This window comes from Myotis myotis, unplaced genomic scaffold (genome assembly GCF_014108235.1).
Source record: "Myotis myotis isolate mMyoMyo1 unplaced genomic scaffold, mMyoMyo1.p scaffold_m19_p_1, whole genome shotgun sequence".
Classification (NCBI taxonomy): Eukaryota; Metazoa; Chordata; class Mammalia; order Chiroptera; family Vespertilionidae; genus Myotis; species Myotis myotis.
Window position 1 is genome coordinate 91,854,032 of NW_023416313.1, and position 18,080 is coordinate 91,872,111.

Below are 18,080 nucleotides of genomic sequence, written 5' to 3' on the forward strand. Positions count from 1 at the left end.
AGAGGTCAATGGCAGAAAATGGAGACTTATGTAATACTTTAAACAATAAAGAATTTACATTTCAAAAAAATCTTCAGTCTGAAAAAAAATCAACTGTAAATAGTCATAAGGAATTTTGCAGGGGGGATTAACATGTCCTGAAACTGATGATGATAGCTATACTATTGAGTAAAGTTTCTTAAAATCATTGAATTGTACACTTGAAATGAGTAATGTGTGAAATGTACTTCAATGAAGTTTGTTTTCAAAGAAACACCATCTCTACCTTTTCTCCACAATTCATTTGATCTTCTAGAATCATCCTTTGATTCTCTCCAGAATCATCTTACTTCTTATAGACCTATTTTGTATGATACAATTTATGTTTACTGATTTAATGCTATCTGTAAACATCTATGAGTGGATGGCCTCCTCATTGATACAGTTCATTATTTTATTTTATTTAACAAATAAATAGCTATTGGGGGTCTACTATGTGCCAGACATTGCTCTAGATAAAAGTGATATGGCAGTCAAATTTCTGCCATCATGGTGGTTACATTCCACAGAGGAGACCAACAGTAAGCAAATGAAAAATAACAGAATTTTCAAATTTAATAAGTTCTGTGAGGAAAAAACAAAGTAGGATTAGAAAATTTCTAGAGATTGGAGGTCAGGGAAACCAACTCTGGTTAAATGGCATTGAATAGAAAAGTGAATGGTGTGAAAGACTGATGCATGGGAAGACCAGGAAAACAACTTTCCCAACATAAAATAATGACCATAAATGCCCTGAAAGAAAATCAAGCCTCGTCTGTCCCAGGAACAGCAAAAGTGACTGTGTGGTTAAAGGCCAAGAAAAGAAGGAGGGAAAGAGAACACAAGGATCGAATCACATAGGGCTATGTGCACTGTGGTAATGAGTTTCAGTTTTATTACAAGGACAATTGGAAGTCATGGGAGAATTTTAACAGGAGTAATAAAATCAAGGGGGCTGCTATATAGAGTGGGAGAGGGCAAGGATAGAAGCAGAGAGACTAGTCACATTGCAGTAGTCAATGTGAGAGATGGCAGTGGTTTGAACTGGAAGTGGAGGGAAAGCAGGATGATAATGGTCAAGATGGTTGAAAGTTGTTGAATCAGGGTTGTCATTTTCTGAGTCAAGAACATTACCCATTAACACCCTCTGTATATTGGATGCAAATAAGATTTTTCTAGTGTCAGAATAATATCAATATATAAAATAATTTGTGCAACCTCCATTTGGGAGTAGAATCCCAAGTTTAGGTTAAAAGCTATTTCTACTTTTAGAAAAATCACTGTTCTTGCCTACCAGTGTAAAAGTGGTTATGTCCTAATTGGAAAATGAGCAGAAGATATTAACAGAAATTTCAAAAGAGTAGAAACATATGTGGCATATGAAGAAAATGGTCAACCTCAATAGTGACTGTGGAAATGCAAATCAAAACATGAGATACAAGTTAAATCTATATGATTGGCAAAAATTAAAAAGTCTAATAATGCTAAGTTATTGTCACTAGATGTTGAAAGGATGGAAGAGATGTGGATCCACAAAATTTCTTATGCACTGTTGGTAAAATTGTAAATTAGTGTGATCATTTTGGAAAATAATCTAGCATTATCTTATAAAGTGAAAAATTCACCTCGACTATGATCCAGCTATTCCACTCTTAATAGACACACAAAAGAAACTCTAGCACATGTATACCCTGTGATATGTACAAGACTTTTAATAACATCACAGTTTAAATAGCAAAATCCTGGATAAACCTAAGTGTTCCTCAACATGAGAACAGGTGAATACTCACACATATGAACATGAAAGCAAGGAAATCATGAACACAAGATTCAGGGAGATGGCTGAGCACCTTAGGTTGGTTGATGTCTGGAACAGAATAGTGGTTACTAGGTGGCAGATTCACAAGTGGCTATTTTAAATAATTAAGTAGACGATCAGGCCTTCCATTGACTGAAGGTATAAGGGTATTGAACAGAGATTATGGTAGATCCTACGCTCTATTAAAGAAGCTGAAGAAAGGAAAGGGAAAGGGAGGGAATAAAATAAATAACTATTAATTTTCATATGTCTATGGCCTTGTCCTCAAATGAATGATCCTTGTGGGCTGTATAACCCCCTCCCCCTTTACAATTCACTGGGCTGACAAGTCTGACAAAGCAATGGTGCAAATGCTCCAGTGGTGCCAATATATTACTCAGAACACAGTCATCTTTTCTGGCTGACTTTCCCCAGTGGTCAACAGTCCACTTGTGGGAAGTGTCAGTGCCCTGACAGGCCTCTGGAGGAGGTATTTGGGATCAGGAAAGGTTTTCAGTGCCTACCTTCAACCAAGTCTTTGTGATAATAACAAGCGTTATTCGCGCTCTACTGACCCTTCATCTTTGATGGCAGCTCTTCAGGCTGAAGTTTGATTTCCCTGTAAGAGAGTCAAGTCTGTTTTCCCCTCCATATCAGTCTCTAAACTGTGTCACCTCAAAGACCAGCTGGCCCACTTTCCAGATGGAGCCAACATCATCTTCTATCTGATTCATAAATCATGAACAGAAGGTGAGGAAATGAGAAGCTGTGAACCCACTGGGAGGAGTGCAGCTTCCAGCATGGGGTGCACACCAAAACCGCAGAGGCACAACAAATGGTTTTTTCTCCAGAAAGCCAGCTTTAATTAGTGACAGAGCAGCCCTGTTCCAGATGAAATTATCCTGATTTCAAACAAAAACAGTAATATTGAAATTCTAAGACTTATCACAAATTTAATTTGACATATTTCATGATGTGTGTTATGATAATTATGGCACCTGAAGAGTACATATAAGTAGTAAATAAGCCATTCACATATTTGACAATAATAGCAATTTCTTGGATTCCTTCAGACAAAGATGGGAAAGAGAAAAAAATAAAGTTTATGAGCTTCTCTCCTGCCAGAAGGGCACAGGACACTGCTTCAGTTCTCCTTCCCTAAAAAGGATGTAAGGTGTGAACTCAGGGAAGAAGGCTGACCTCCCACAGAACCTGGGTTAGAGAGCCTTCTTTTAGTCCTCTTGGGAGAAGAGAATAGCCAGATACATGGAAAGCCTGATTTCTGTGTTCATTCTGTCTTCATTTAGAAGTCAAAAGTATCAGGTCATGTCCCTCTGACAATAGACAAGCAGAGATAAGCACTGCCTGGGGGCTTCTTTTAAACATCGAGAAACTTGAAACAAGTTACTGTTTAGTGAGAGAAGGTGGGAAGGACAACTAGATGTATTAAGCAACCCAGAGAAATAGCCATATTTTCAGTACAACATAATAGTGTTTAGATATAGTACAACATAATAATGTTTAGGCATTATTAATAACTTTTTACTACTTAACTCATTTCAAGTAAATTAAGAATTGAAGTGAGAAAGGCCAGATCACAGAATACCTCTTAAAAAATAGTAGAGCCCTAACTGGTTTGGCTCAGTGGATAGAGCATCAGTCTGCGGACTGAAGGGTCCCAGGTTTGATTCCAGTCAAGGGCATGTACCTTGGTTACGGGCACATCCCTAGTGGGAGGTGTGCAGGAGGCAGCTGATCAATGTTTCTCTCTCATCGATATTTCCAACTCTCTATCCCTCTCCCTTCCTCTCTGTAAAAAATCAATAAAATATTTTTAAAAATAGTAGAGGACTTTAGACTTCATTCATTGATCATCATAAATTTGTCTCTAAACTTGACCTGCAGATCATGGGAAAGAGTCATTCACAGGAAAAAAAAAAATGCCCAGGAATAGTCTCTACATTGCCAAATGATTTCTGAATTGGCATAATCTTAAAAATCAGAACAGAGCTTTCTGCAAATTATGATTTTTTCCCCTCCAGTTTATTGGCTTTGTGTTACAATTTTTATCGGGGGAGTTGGGTTTCTCCCATCCTCATGCCAATTCCCTCCTGGGATGAAGGTAGATTTGGGACAGGATCAGGAGAGAACTGAGCCACAGTGCTAAGGAGTAGATTTTTTAAAATAATTCTTTACTGTTGAAAGTATTACATATGTTCCCTGTTTTTGCCCATTGACCACCTCCAGCCCACCCCCACCCCAGCCCCCTGCCCCAGGCCCTCACCACCTCATTGTCTGTGTCCATAGGCCAAGCATATATGCACTCAAGGTCCTTGGTTGATTACCACCCACCCACCCTTTCCCACCTTCCCTCCAAGATACTGCACTCTGTTCCATGCTTTCATGTCTATGGATCCACTCCGTTCATCATTTTGTTTTGTTACTTAGATTCTACATATAAGTGAGATCATGTGATAGTTGTCTTTCTCTGACTGACTTATTTCACTTAGCATGATACTCTCCAGGTCCCTCCATGCTGTCTCAAAGGGTAAGAGATTCTTCTTTTTTATGCTGCATAGTATTCCACGATATAAATGTGCCACACCTTTTGTATCCCCTCATCTACTGATGGACACTTGGGCTATTTCCAGATCTTAGCTATTGTAAATTGTGCTGCAATGAACATAGGGATGCATATATTCTTTCTGATTGGTGTTTTGGGTTTCTTAGGATATATTCCTAGAAGTGGGATCACTGGGTCAAATATTAGTTCCATATTTAATTTTTTGAGGAAACTTCATACTGTTCTCCACAGTGGCTGCACCAGTCTGCATTCCCACCAGCAGTGCACTAGGGTTCCTTTTTCTCCACATCCTCACCAGCACTTGTCATTTGTTGATTTGTTGATGGTAGCCATTCTGACAGGTGTGAGGAGATACCTCATTGTCATTTTAATTTGCATCTCTCTGATGATCAGTGACTTTGAGCTTTTTTTCATATGTCTCTCGGCCATCTGTATATCCACTTTGTAGAAGTGTCTATTTAGGTCTTCCTTTTGTTAAGTTGCATGAGTTCCTTATATATTTTGGATATTACCCTTTATCAGATGTATCATTGACAAATGTGTTCTTCCATATAGTGGATTCCCTTTTCGTTTTGTTGATGGTTTCTTTTGCTGTGCAGAAGCTTTTTATTTTGATGTAGTCCCATTTGTTTATTTTCTCCTTAGTTTCCTTTGCCCTAGGAGATGTCTCTATAAAAATATTGCTATGAGAAATGTCTAAGATTTTGCTGCCTATGGTTGATTTTTGAAGTGTGAAGAGTGAAGAAGATTTAAAGAAATCTGTCTCTGCACAATGTACCCCCTAAATTCATGTTTTAAATATATATGTATATTTTAATCCTGACCTGAGAACATGTTTTTATTGATTTTTAGAGTGGAAGAGAGAGAGAGAGAGAGTCATCTATGTGAGAAAGAAACATGTGAGAGAGAAACATTGATCAGTTGCCATCTGTTCATGTCTGGACTGGGATCAAACCCACAACCTAGGTATGTGCCCTGACTGGGAATTGAACCCGCAAACTTTTGGTCATGGGATGACACTTCAATCAACTGAGCCATTTGGTCAGGACTAAATTCTTTTTTTAAGATTCTTTTTCCTTATTTAAACTTGTCATTTGAGCAACTGAAGTAGAAATATGAGCTCAGGATCCCCCTCTCAGTGAGAGAAGCACCTCCTACACAACATCCTCACCAAAACAAATCTATTAAAACAGTTTCCAATCAAAAGTCAACAGGAAATCAGATGGGAGGTAAGGAAAAAGTGGCATTGAGTAGGCTTGTCAGCCTAGTCATTCTAGATCTTTCTAAGATCTCAAAGTTATCTCTCATAAGCTGTCTTTTCCTGGTTGGGTTTCACTTTTGTGGAATTTTTTTTCTTACTATAGGAGTGGTAAGGCATTAAAGTTTGGGGTGTGAGCCAAGAAGAAAATGGCTAAGGAAACAACCTGGCTACCTTTAGGCTAGGGTTCTAAGGCATTGGAACAAAAGAAGTCTTTGCAACAGCTTGTGGTCCAGCTAAACTCACCAGGATCAGAAGAGCTGCATAGAGGCTGAGTGAAATTCTGTAGTAATAAATACTATTTACGGCTGGAGGTTGCTTTTCACCTCCTACACAGACGGCTCCCTGGGGAACCTCATTCGGTTGGGCTGAATTTGCAGATCCTGATCATTCGTTAGGACCAAGACTGACTAATATCTCCTACTGCCATCACACAGCTCAGAGGTGGCAGGGAGGAGGGATACTTGTGACTAAGCAGGGTAAGCCAGGGTCCATGCCCTGTGAGTCTGAGCTGGGCAGATCTCTCTGTGATTCAGTAGCAACTCAGGGGAAAACCTCGGGTTCTCAGAGGAGCCACATGAGGACATATTCAGACGCAGTAGTAGGCAGCTGTCGCCAGGCCTCCATCCTCAATCCTTAGTTTTGCTCCTGCCCTACACAAACAGCCTTTTCCTGAGGTCTGACCACTGGGAAACAGGAGTCAAGAAGCTAATCACCCACATTTTGAAACCCCAAACTTTTTTGTTTTTATAGTATCACAAGGTAAGAATCTTAGTGTATACACTCAGATGTAAATGGAATATGGTTTTTAAATATTCTAGGGGAAAGAATAATTTTTACTTTAATATTTTACCTCATAAACAAATCAGAAATTTACCCTCAGACATTCTGGAAAGATCTACCTCTCTCACACCAGGTTGGATTTGAGCATTAGGGCTTCACACAGTGACAGAGTGTGGGTACTTAATCCTCAGTCATCTGTTTATTCTACTTACCACCCAAATTCCCACTGTTCCTGATTGTATGGACCCAAGAGCTCTCTGATACTTGCCAGGCATCCATGGGCCACAGGACTCTGTGCTCTACGCAAAGCTGAACTCAGAGGTGCCTGTGATCTAGGGTTCCCAGATGGAACAAAAACAAACAAACAAAATTCAGATAAACAAATAATTTTGTAGTGTAAGTATGCTCCATGAAATATTTAGAACACGTACCAAAAAAGTTAGTCATTGGCTTCTTTTCAGAGGAAACACCAAATGGATAACGCTGGTGCTGCGGGAGGGCCCAGAGGCATGGGGGGCGGAGCGGAAGGCTGGAATAGGAGGTCGAGGTGGCTTCTGTGGAGGATTTGGCAGCGGCATCCAGGGCCCGGGTTGAGGCTGGGGTCGGGGCAGGGGCCGAGGCCGCGGAGCTGGCAGAAGGACAAGGACAAGGAGTGGATCCCCGTCACCAAGCTGAGCCTCCTGGTCAAGGACATGAAGATCAGATCCCTAGAGGAGATCTATCTATTCTCCTTGCCCATCAAGGAGTTTGAGATCATTGACCTCTTCTTGGGGGCATCCCTCAAGGATGAGGTCTTGAAGATCATGCCTGTGCAAAAGCAAACACGTCCTGGACAGAGGACCCGGTTCAAGGCTTTTGTCACCATTGGGGACTACAGTGGACATGTTGGTCTGGGTGCTCAGTGCTCAAAGGAAGTAGCCACTGCCATCTGTGGAGCCATTATCCTGAACAAGCTCTCTATTGTCCCCGGGCCGCGAGGCTACTGGGGAAACAAGCTCGGCAAGCCCCACACCATTCCTTGCAAGGTGGCAGGCGCTGTGGTTCTGTACTGGAGCGCCTCATCCCTGCCCCCAGGGGTACTGGCATTGTCTCGGTCCCTGTGCCCGAGAAGCTGCTGCTGATGGCCGGTATTGACGACTGCTATACCTCGGCCAGGCACTGCACTGCCACCCTGGGCAACTTCGCCAAGGCCACCTTTGATGCCATCTCAAAGACCTGTGCCTATCCCACCCCTGACCTCTGGAAAGAGACCCTGCTCACCAAGTCTTCCTTTCAGGAATTCACTGACCCTCTTGTAAAGACCCACACCAGAGTTTCTGTGCAGAGAGCCCAGGCTCCAGCTGTGGCCACCATAATTTTATGCAAGAAAAATAAAGTGAATTAAGTCTGCTTAAAAAATAAGTGAGTCACTGTCTGTGTGAATTTCAGAGTTAACTGGATGTCCTGTGTTTTAAAATCTGACAACCCTTCTGTGAACATCCTGCCAACGTTCCTCTCAGATCTTGTTGCCAATGTGGGGCATCTCCAAACACAGGACCTGGGCCAGGTTTGCTCTGGGATTAGAAACCTCTTCTAATACTAGACCAGGGGAACTTTTGTTTCTGGGAAATTATTGTTCTCATTGGAATTACATTTTTTAAACTAAACTGAGACCGTCCTGCAGATGATACTGCTTTTCACCTGCCACATACCTGCCCTGAGGCTATGAATTATCGGCCGTTACCTTGAAATGGAGGAGGGGGATGGGATGAAAGTCTCAATGTTTATGTACATTTTTTATTTAGTTCTCTCTCTCTCTCTCTCTCTCTCTCTCTCTCTCTCTCTCTCTCTCTCTCTCTCTCCCTCTCTTTCTCCTTTTCTCTCTATCTCCTCTTTCTGCTTTCTTTTTGCAATATCAAAAAAAGTGTTGAAAAAAACATATTTTTATTTAGGTCAAGAGATCAGATAATTCTTACACTATAAAAGAGATTTATAAAAATACAATAAGATTCTTAGAATCCCAGGAAGTCAGTGTCCCTTAGAACACAAATACAAAGAAGTAAACATGCCCACATCTTTTTTCTAAATTTACCTTTCAAGACCTTAGACTTTCAAGACCTTAGACTTTTTTCCATAAAAGTGTGATCTCATTGTAACTCAAATGAAAAGTTTCTGACAACTACATATATTTGCTTTAAAAATATTTTAAATTTACTTTTTATGCATTTAATTTTATTGTTGACTGGATTATTCCAAATACATTCAAATGAATGAATGAGATGACTGCACCAAAATATGTGGAAAAAAAAGATACTCATTGCAGCATTATTTATGAAAAAAATACCAATGTAAGTGTCCTTCAATTGAATATTAATTAAGTAAATTGTGCTATAATTACCTACGCTGGTTATTAAACCTGATATTCATCATTATATTTGAGTTTCTAAAATAAGAAGTTAAATGATATAAAGAGTGGAAAAGAAGATATAAAACTGTCATTTTCAATGACAAAATAATTATGCATGTATGAAATCCAAAATAATCTAGATTAATTATTTGAATTATAATAAATAAATTTCATAAGCTTACCAGATACAAGGGCAATAAAAAATCAGTTCTATTTTATACCAACTTAAATAGCTTAAAACTAAATTTTCATTTATAGCAGCAAATGGAAGAGAAATATTTTCAAGGACTCTATATAGAAAATTGCAAAATATTACATATATTAAACCTTAATATTTAAAACATTAAATGTTAGACCTTCTGTATATCAAAGGATACAATTACGAGTAAAAGGCAAGGAATACATCAGTGAAATTAAAGGAGACCAAATAGGAGAAGGGATATATCAAGTTTCTGAATTACAAGAGTCAATATTTCTTAAATGTCAATTCTCCTCTAAATGTCCCCAGATATCAAAACCTATGATAAAGCTGCATTAATTGACACTGTGGTAATAGCTCAAGGATTGACAAAGAGATCAATGAAACAGAATAGAGTTCAAAATCAGAGCCACACATATGGTCGCTTAATGTATGACAAAGGTGGCACTGCAAAACAATAAATTGTGTCAACTGGTTTACTCAGGGCCACCTTTAGGACTGAGATCCTCATTCTCCCGTTGCTGGGAAGGTTGGCTATGGTGGTTTACATCTGCATCTCTCTCAGGAATTTCACTTAGCCAATGAAGCTGCTTCATCTAAGATTATACTCTCCTTCTGAGGCTATCCCAAAACCAATGACTGACTTATGCAAGCATCCAAAATCCTGACCCTAGCCTAGATTGTCTCTGAAGGATGATTCCAGCTCAAGAATGTTTCTTGGGAATAATTTAGGTCTCTAATGCAACTGTATCTTCCCTGCTGAGCATCTCCCTCCACTCAACCCTGCTTCCTCTGCTCCCTCTCAGGTTGTCCCTAAGAGTTTTACCCCAGCAAAACTCCTGCATACAAATCTCAATGCCTATAATTCTGTTTCCTAGGGACCTCAACCTGGAGCACATTGGAAAAAATTAACCTTGACCCTTCCTCATACCTTACATACAATCATTTCCATGGGAGAGTATATCTAAATGTGAGTGGTAAAACATAACATTTCTAAGAAGGTTTCTAATATAACAGAGCCTCCACTATTTTGGAGTTGAGAAAGATTTTTTTAAACAGGATACAAAGCACTGACCATAAAGAAAAAGACTATAAATTGGACAACATTAAATATTAGACCTTCTGTATATCAAAGGATAGAATTAAGAGTAAAAAGGCAAGAAATACAGCGAGAAAAGGTATATATTATGTATAATCCACAAAGAGTTTATATTCAAAGTATATAAAGACAAAACTTAATAATAATGTAGGCAACCCCAAAGAAAAAAGAGCAAGAGACTAAAATAGGTACTTCTTTCCCCCTCCTCAACTCCTGCCCCCCCCCCAAGATATAAAAATGGCTAGCAAACATATAAAAGGGAATTCAAACTTGTTGATACTCAGGGAAATGCAAATTAAAACCACAATAAAATACTCACCTCAACCTCACAGGAATGGCAGGACTGACAATACCAAGTATTAGTAAGAATGTAGAGCAACTTGAATTCTGAGACACAGCTCGAGGAAACTTGTATTAGATAGGCTCACAAAATTGAGCATGTGTATATACCATGTATGTCTATTTTAGGAATATCTCCAAAGGCATAGTGTACACATAAACAAACAACTTGCAAATAAATTTTCATAGCAGCGTTATTCATAATAACCAAAAATTAAAATCGTTCAAATCACTGTTAATTTTTATAGGCAATAAAGAGAGAAATAACGCAGGGAAAATAGAGTCAAAACAAATGAAGAGTAATTAGGAAATGCCTAAAAGTCATCAGATTGTAGTGAGGCAGAAGATCTAGAAATTGGGACAGTCTTAAGTGAGAGAATAGTAGGAGAAAATAAATTTAAAATTTAGATATGGTGTCTCAGACAATCCTATCTAATAAAAGAGAAACATGGTAATTGGGGTACAACCGCTACCCTTCTCATTGGCTAATCAGGGAGATATGCAAATTAACTGCCAGCCAAGATGGCGGCCTGCAGCCAGGCAGCTTGAAACTAACATGAGGCTTGCTTGCTTCAGTGACAGAGGACTCCAACGTTCCCCGCCTGCCTTGCCGGCCTCTGAGCCTGCAGTTTAAGAAACACTGTAACAAATATAGAAGCTAAACAAAACCCCAGAAACATGCTTTCAGTGAGCCGGGATCTCAGAGCTGGAGTTACACATTGTTTCGATTATAGAACCGAAACAAACCAGATACCTGCTTTTAGCAGCGGAAGCCTCAGAGCTGGAGCCTCAGAGCTAAAGCTGGCCCAGAATAAAAAAAAAAAGAAAGAAAAAAAGGAGCAGTTGGGAGCTTCCGTCACCCGCCAGCCTGAAAACAGCCCTCAGCCCCTGACCCAGACTGGTCAGGCACCCAGACTGGTCAGGCACCCCAGTGGGGACCCCCAGTCTGAAGGGGGTGTGACCAGCTGCAAACAGCCATAATTTCACCCAGGATGGCCAGGCACCCCAGTGGGGACCCCCACCCTGATCCAGGACACCCTTCCCGGCAAACCAGCCAGCCCCACCCATGCACTAGGTCTCTATCCTATATAGTAAAAGGGTAATATGCCTCCCAGCACCGGGATCAGCAGAGCCAAGAGGCCTCCCGGCACCGGGATCAGCGTGACAGGGGGCAGCTCCCAAACCCCCTGATCACCCTGCGGCTCTGTGTGTGACAGGGTGTGGGGCCACAACCTCCCTATCCACCCTGCTCTGTTTGTGACAGGGAAAGGCGCCCCAACCTCCTGATCAGCCCTGCTCTGTGCCGGATACGGGAGAGCTCCCCAAGCCCCTAATCGCCCTGCGGCTCTGTGTGTGACAGGGTAGAGCCATAACCTCCCCATCGGCCCTGCCCTGAGTGTGAGAGTGGCAGCGCCCCAACCCCCTGATCAGCCCTGCTCTGTGGGTGATAGAGGGTGGTGCCCCAAACCACCCCCCCCACGGGCCCTGCTCTGTGTGTGATGGGGTAGAGCCATAACCTCCCCACCCGCCCTGCCCTGAGTATGACAGTGGCAGCGCCCCAACCCCCTGATCGGCCCTGCTCTGTGGGTGATAGAGGGTGGCGCCCCAACCCCCTGATCCGCCCTGCTCTGTGTGTGACAGCGGGCGGTACCCAACCCCCCTGATGGGCCCTACTCTGTGAGTGACAGGGGGAAGCTCCTCAACCCCCTGATGGGCCCTGCTCTGTGCATGACAGGGTAAGGAGCCCCAACCCCCTGATCGGCCCTGCTCTGTGTGTGACGGGGTGGCGCCGCAACCTCCCTATCGACCCTGCCTTGAGTGTGACAGGGGGCAGTGCCCCAACCCCCCAATCAGCCCTACCCTGAGCGTGACTGAGGGTGGCATCGCAACCTCCCGATCTGCCCTGCTCTGTGCATGACAGGGGGCGGCACCCCAACTCCCCAACTGGCCCTGCTCTGAGCCCGACCAGGGGCTGCACCTAGGGATTGGGCCTGCCCTCTGCCACCCAGGAGCAGGCCTAAGCCAGCAGGTCGTTATCTCCCGAGGGGTCCCAGACTGCGAGAGGGCACAGGCCGGGCTGAGGGACCCCCTTTCCCCCCTGAATGCACAAATTTTTGTGCACCAGGCCTCTAGTCCTATACAATAAAAGAGAAACATGCAAATTAACCATCCCTCCACTACACTCAAGCCACGCCCACAAGCCACACCCACAATCCAATCAGGAGCAGGTATGCAAATTAACCCAACTAAGATGGTGGCAGCCACAGAGCAAGCAGGAGCCTTGGGTTGCCCCTGGCAATGGAGGAAGCCAAGCTTCCCGCCTGCCCTGGCCAGCCCTCAGCTCTGCTCAAGGCTACAAAGCTTCAATTATAGAAAATAAATACAGTGGGGCCTTGACTTACGAGTGTCCTGACTAAAGAGTTTTTTGAGATACCAGCTATCTCTCGGCCAATTTTTTGCATTGAGTTGATAGAGTAATTTGAGTTAACGAGCTCCTTTAGAAGCTCCATAACGAGCTCGGTCTCAGAACAAATTAAACTCGTAAGTCAAGGCCCCACTGTAAATCCCAGATACCTGCTTCCACTTGGCCATGGCCTCTGCTCAAGGAGGGGCTGGAAGCCTGGGTTGCCAGGGGCTCCACTCAGCCAGACCTAGGCTCTGCTCAAGGCTACAAAGTTTCAATTATAGAAGATAAATAAATCCCAGAAAAAAAAGAAAAAAAGGAGAGGTTGAGAGCTTGGGTCCCCAGAGGCATGGCCAGCTTGAAAATGGCCATCAGCCCTTCACCCAGGCTGGTCAGGCACTCCAGCGGGACTCCCGCACCCTGAAGGGGATGTGGGCAGCCTGAGAATGGCCCTCAGCCCCTCACCCAGGCTGGCCAAGCGCCCCAGTGGGGACCCCCACCCTGATCTGGGACACCCTTCAGGGCAAACCAGCCGGCCCCACCCATGCACCAGGCCTCTATCTTATATAATAAAAGGATAATATGAAAATTGACCCTAACAGCAAAATGACTGGTCACTATGACACACACTGATCACCAAGGGGCAGACACTCAATGCAGGAGCTGCCCCTGATGGTCAGTGCACTCCCATAGGGGGAGCTCTGCTCAACCACAAGCCAGGCTGTCAGCTGCCAGCACAGCGGTGGTGGCGGGAGCCTCTCCCGCCTCCTCAGCAGCTCTAAGGATGTCAGACTGCAGTTTAGGCCGCTCCCCACTGACAAGTGGACATCCCCCAAGGGCTCCCGGGATGCCAGAAGGATGTCTGACTGCCAGCTTAGGCCCGATCCCCCGGGGAACAGGTGGACATCCCCCAAGGGGTCCCAGACTGCGAGAGGGCACAGGCTGGGCTGAGGGACGCCCCCCCCACCCCAGAGCACAAATTTTTGTGCACCGGGCCTCTAGTTAAGAAATAATCCTCGATTTATTTGTAGACATTAATATAATTCATTCCTTTTCTCTAATGTACTAGATAGCTTATTATTAGAAATGAGAAAGAATAAAATTACAAACCCCTTCTTTCTAAAAAAAAAAAAAAAAAAAAAAAAAGAAATGAGAGAACACAAATAAAGTAGTTTACCCTTTTCATGAAGAGCTCCCTTGCAGACCTCTGCTCCCCTCAGTTGTCCCATGCAGTAATAGCATTCCTTACCACTAGCACCACTGCCACCAGCCTGGAATCAGGCAGCTTTCCTGGTGTAAGCCTGTCATAGTTAATTTTATATGTCAACTTGGCTGGGCCATGGTGCCCATATATTTGGTTAAATATCCTGGATGTTGCTGGATGTTGCTGGATATTGCTGGATGTTGGATGAGATTAACGTTTTAACATCTAAATTGATGAACTTTGAGTAAAGCAGATTGCCCTCCATGTGGGTGGTCCTCATCCAATCAGTAGAAGGCTTGAATAGAACAGACTGATCTCCCCTGAGCAAGAAAGAATTCTGCCAGCAGATGGCCTTTGAACTCCAACTGCAACTCTACAACTCTTCCCTGAGTCTTCAGCCTGCCAGCCTATTCCATTAGATTTTTGGACTTATCAAGGCCCTGTAATCAGTGAGCCAAATTCTTATAATAAATCTCTCTCTCTCTCTCTCTCTCTCTCTCTCTCTCTCTCTCTCTCTCTCTCTCTCTCACACACACACACACACACACACACACACACACACACACACACCCTTGGTTCTATTTCTGTGGAGAAGCCTAATACAAGGCCTAATATCTGTGAAAAGTCAATTCCCCGACATGGGCACTTGGGTGAACCTGGCATGAATATAACTGGCTTCATTACATCCTAGTCCTAAGTGAAGCCTGCCATGTAAGTTCCTCTATTCTCTCTTGAAACTCACAGTTCTTCCCTCCCAGTCTTTCCAACCCCGTTTCTTCTGTGTCTTTACAGGGACCAAATTGAAGACTATCAGCGTTTTTATGCACGTGTTGTATATCTGTGCAAAGTGCTGGCCCCTGCTTTGCTTTTGTGTCAGCTGTAACATCTGGCTGTCCTCTGAGGAGGCTGTGTCATCTTGAGTGTTTCTTGACATTCCAATTTCTTCAGGATTCTTCTTTCTTTAAGTTTCTATTCAACAGATTGAAACCCTCTATAAACTAAGCCCTTCTCTTTAATGTGAAAAGTATCTTAGATTTCAATTTTTTTCTGTAATAGAACCACATTCCCCAAGGTCAGGCTTGCTCAGCTCTGCTACTGAACAAGGCATATCCTAAGGTTACAGTTTCTTCCCTCTGGCTAACTCCAAGAAATCCTTCCCAGACCTAAGGTTGATTCACTAATTATTCTCTAGCGGAGAATCTTGCCAAGGCTTTAAAAAATATAGATTGCTGGGCCGCTCTCCCAGACTTTTTGCCTCAGTAGGTGTGGGGAGGGGCCTGGGAATTTGCACTTCTAGCATGTTCCCAGGTGAAACTGATGCTGTGGATCCAGGGACCACACTTTGAGAACCACCGCCTGGTTCTGGTTCCTGACTTGCTGTCTCCTACACCAACTTCCTTTAGTCCCTAAATCTTTTGTAGATTCTCTCTTCTGGTTTAGGGTGGAACTCAAAGTGGGGAAATGGAATTATAGATCTTATACAGCCTTCCACTACAGGGATATGCCAAGGATAGCGGGAATTTAATTCAACATCACAACCATTTTTTTAGTGTCTGGTATGTTAAAAAGGACTGGTGGGAAGTGGTTAGAAAGATAAGTTTCTGCTCTCAGGCAACTTAACATATAATAAGGGGGAAAGCCCAGCACAACACTAACTATAGGGACCTCAGGCAGAGTAAAGTGGTCCTGTCAATAATTAGATAGCTAAGGCTCCTCTCGGGCCTTAAAGTCTTGTACTATAGATATTCAACTTTAAGCCACCTGTTCTATTGAAGGAAAAACTGAAGCTTTGAACAGATATGTGACTGTTCCAGATTAGCCTAACACGTTAGTTACAGATCCTCAATTAAGGCTTAAATATTTTTATGACAGCAGTAAGGCAATTAGGAAAGTTTAACTGGCAACTGACGATATGCAACTGTTTGCACAGGACTGAGATCAATGCTCTGTAGTTGTCCCATCAATGTGGCATTTGCAGCCATGAAAGTGGACATAATCTAGAAAGAGAAAAGAATGGTACTCTGTGTCAAGCCTTGATAAATGCGCCCACTTAGATAAAATGGAAAAAAAAAAATATCAGAAAAAGAGATGGATTTTCATTCACCTTATTTATATCAACAAATACATAGCCCCAGATTGCCACCACCTCAACATATTCAAAATCCATCTCAGAGAGGTGGGCACAGTGATGGAAAGCAAGCGCTCTTCCTTCATATCCCATCTCCACCATGCATAAGCCGGATGACCAGAGCAAGGCACTGAACCCCTCTCTCTGCTTCAGTTTCCTCCTTTGTAAAATGGAGGAAATGACAAGACTGACTTCCGAAGGCTGTTGAGAAGATTAAGTGAGGTGGTACATAATACACATTCTTTAAATTTTATATAAAAAAAGAAAACGTATCTTGTTTCCAATCTGGTTCTTCTTCCTTGGTCCCTGATCTGGACCAATAACATTGCCCTTCATCTAGTCAATCTTTCCAGAAACCTGAGTCATTTTTTATTCCTTCTTCTTTCTCATTCCCCACATCCAGTAATTTACCAAATGTTATTGATTCTAGCTCCACAGTGTCCTTCAAATACAGCCACCTCTCTCTGTGGCCTCTATGACTGCTCTCACTACAGTCCTTAGCACTTTCACTTGGACCATGGTCATGCTGGAATTTCTGTCAAAAGTGTCTGCACTTCTAATGTGTTAGCTATACCCACCCATTCTCTCCACTGCCCCGAGGATGGTGTTTGTAAACCCCAGGTCATTTTGCAGCCTTCCCTGGCAGTTTCTTTTTGCAGGCAGCATTAAGTTGATGTTCTTCAGCATGCCATTCTAGGCCTTTCACAATATGCCCTGATCTACCTCTCCATTTGGAGTAAAAATATTTCACCTTTTACTTTGAACCAAGAATATATCAGTATGGATCAGTGCATTTTAAAAATTCAAATGAGTAATTGTCTTGCAACTGTGTATTGACTTGGAAGGAAGAAGCAGTGGTTTTTATTTGACTCCTAGTGGAAAATGCAAAATGCCTTAGTAAACCTTGCAGAGATTCCTCACCACTGCCTCCCGTAACTAGGGGGACCCACGTGTCCTCGTTTGGCCAGAACAATCCTTGTTTACAGCTATTGATCCTGTATAATTCTTAAGAGTTCCCCTGTTTTTTTCTTAAAAGTGTCCTAGTTTGGGCAATAAGTTATGTGGTCAACTAGAACCCGCCTTGCCAAAATCAATCAGTCTGAGATGAAGGGCAACAATGGAATGATCACCCCCCCATTCTCCCCACCCATGTTATTAGGCAGTTGGCTTTGAAGTCACTCTTTACCTCTGTCAGCATCTCCTACTTCCTTTTGGAAGCACTTCAAGGCTGCTTAATCTTTGCTGAAGCATCTCTTCCAAAGCATTGCTTCATACTTCCCAACCGTTTTATTATAAGTCACCTCATAGCCCTACACTCTGGACCTAGCTGATGATAAAAACTAATAACTAAAAAGTGGCTAGATGTACCACCTTCCCAGAGAGCATTTATGAATTTTAGAAGGACCTTAAGAGCCCTGACCAAAGGAATGACTAATGGAGGGAATATAGGAGAATTGTGTAGGTGTTGGCAATGTCATTAGAGTGATGCATCAGAGGCCAGGGATGGCATGAGGGACCAGGGATGACGTGAGCCATTGCTCACACCCCAGAATGAGGAAGAATAGGTGTGGGGGAGGGGCAGGGAAGCGCACAATAATGAATGATCCTGGAAACTAAGAGAAATGTGAAAATTAAAGAAAGGAATGGCTCAGGGAAATTACAGATGGGGACTCTCTGGCCATGTATTTGGAAATTGAACATGAGAAAACATTTTCAGAAGTAGGAATATCCAAGCTATGACAAAGAACTAGCAGTATTCCAGCCAATCAAAAGCAGGCAGACAAAAGGCAGATGTATAGGATGACAAGGGTTCTGGTTCTTTGGGGCCCCCAAGCTCCCCTATGTCTGCTCAGTACTAAGGGGTGCTCTAGCACCAGCTT

At 42.9% G+C, this 18,080-nt stretch overlaps 1 pseudogene; it reads left to right on the forward strand.

Moving 5' to 3' along the window:
- The first annotated feature begins 6,914 nt into the window (after nt 1-6,914).
- On the forward strand, nt 6,915-7,825 carry LOC118665920 (annotated as a pseudogene).
- Nucleotides 7,826-18,080: the final 10,255 nt, after the last annotated feature.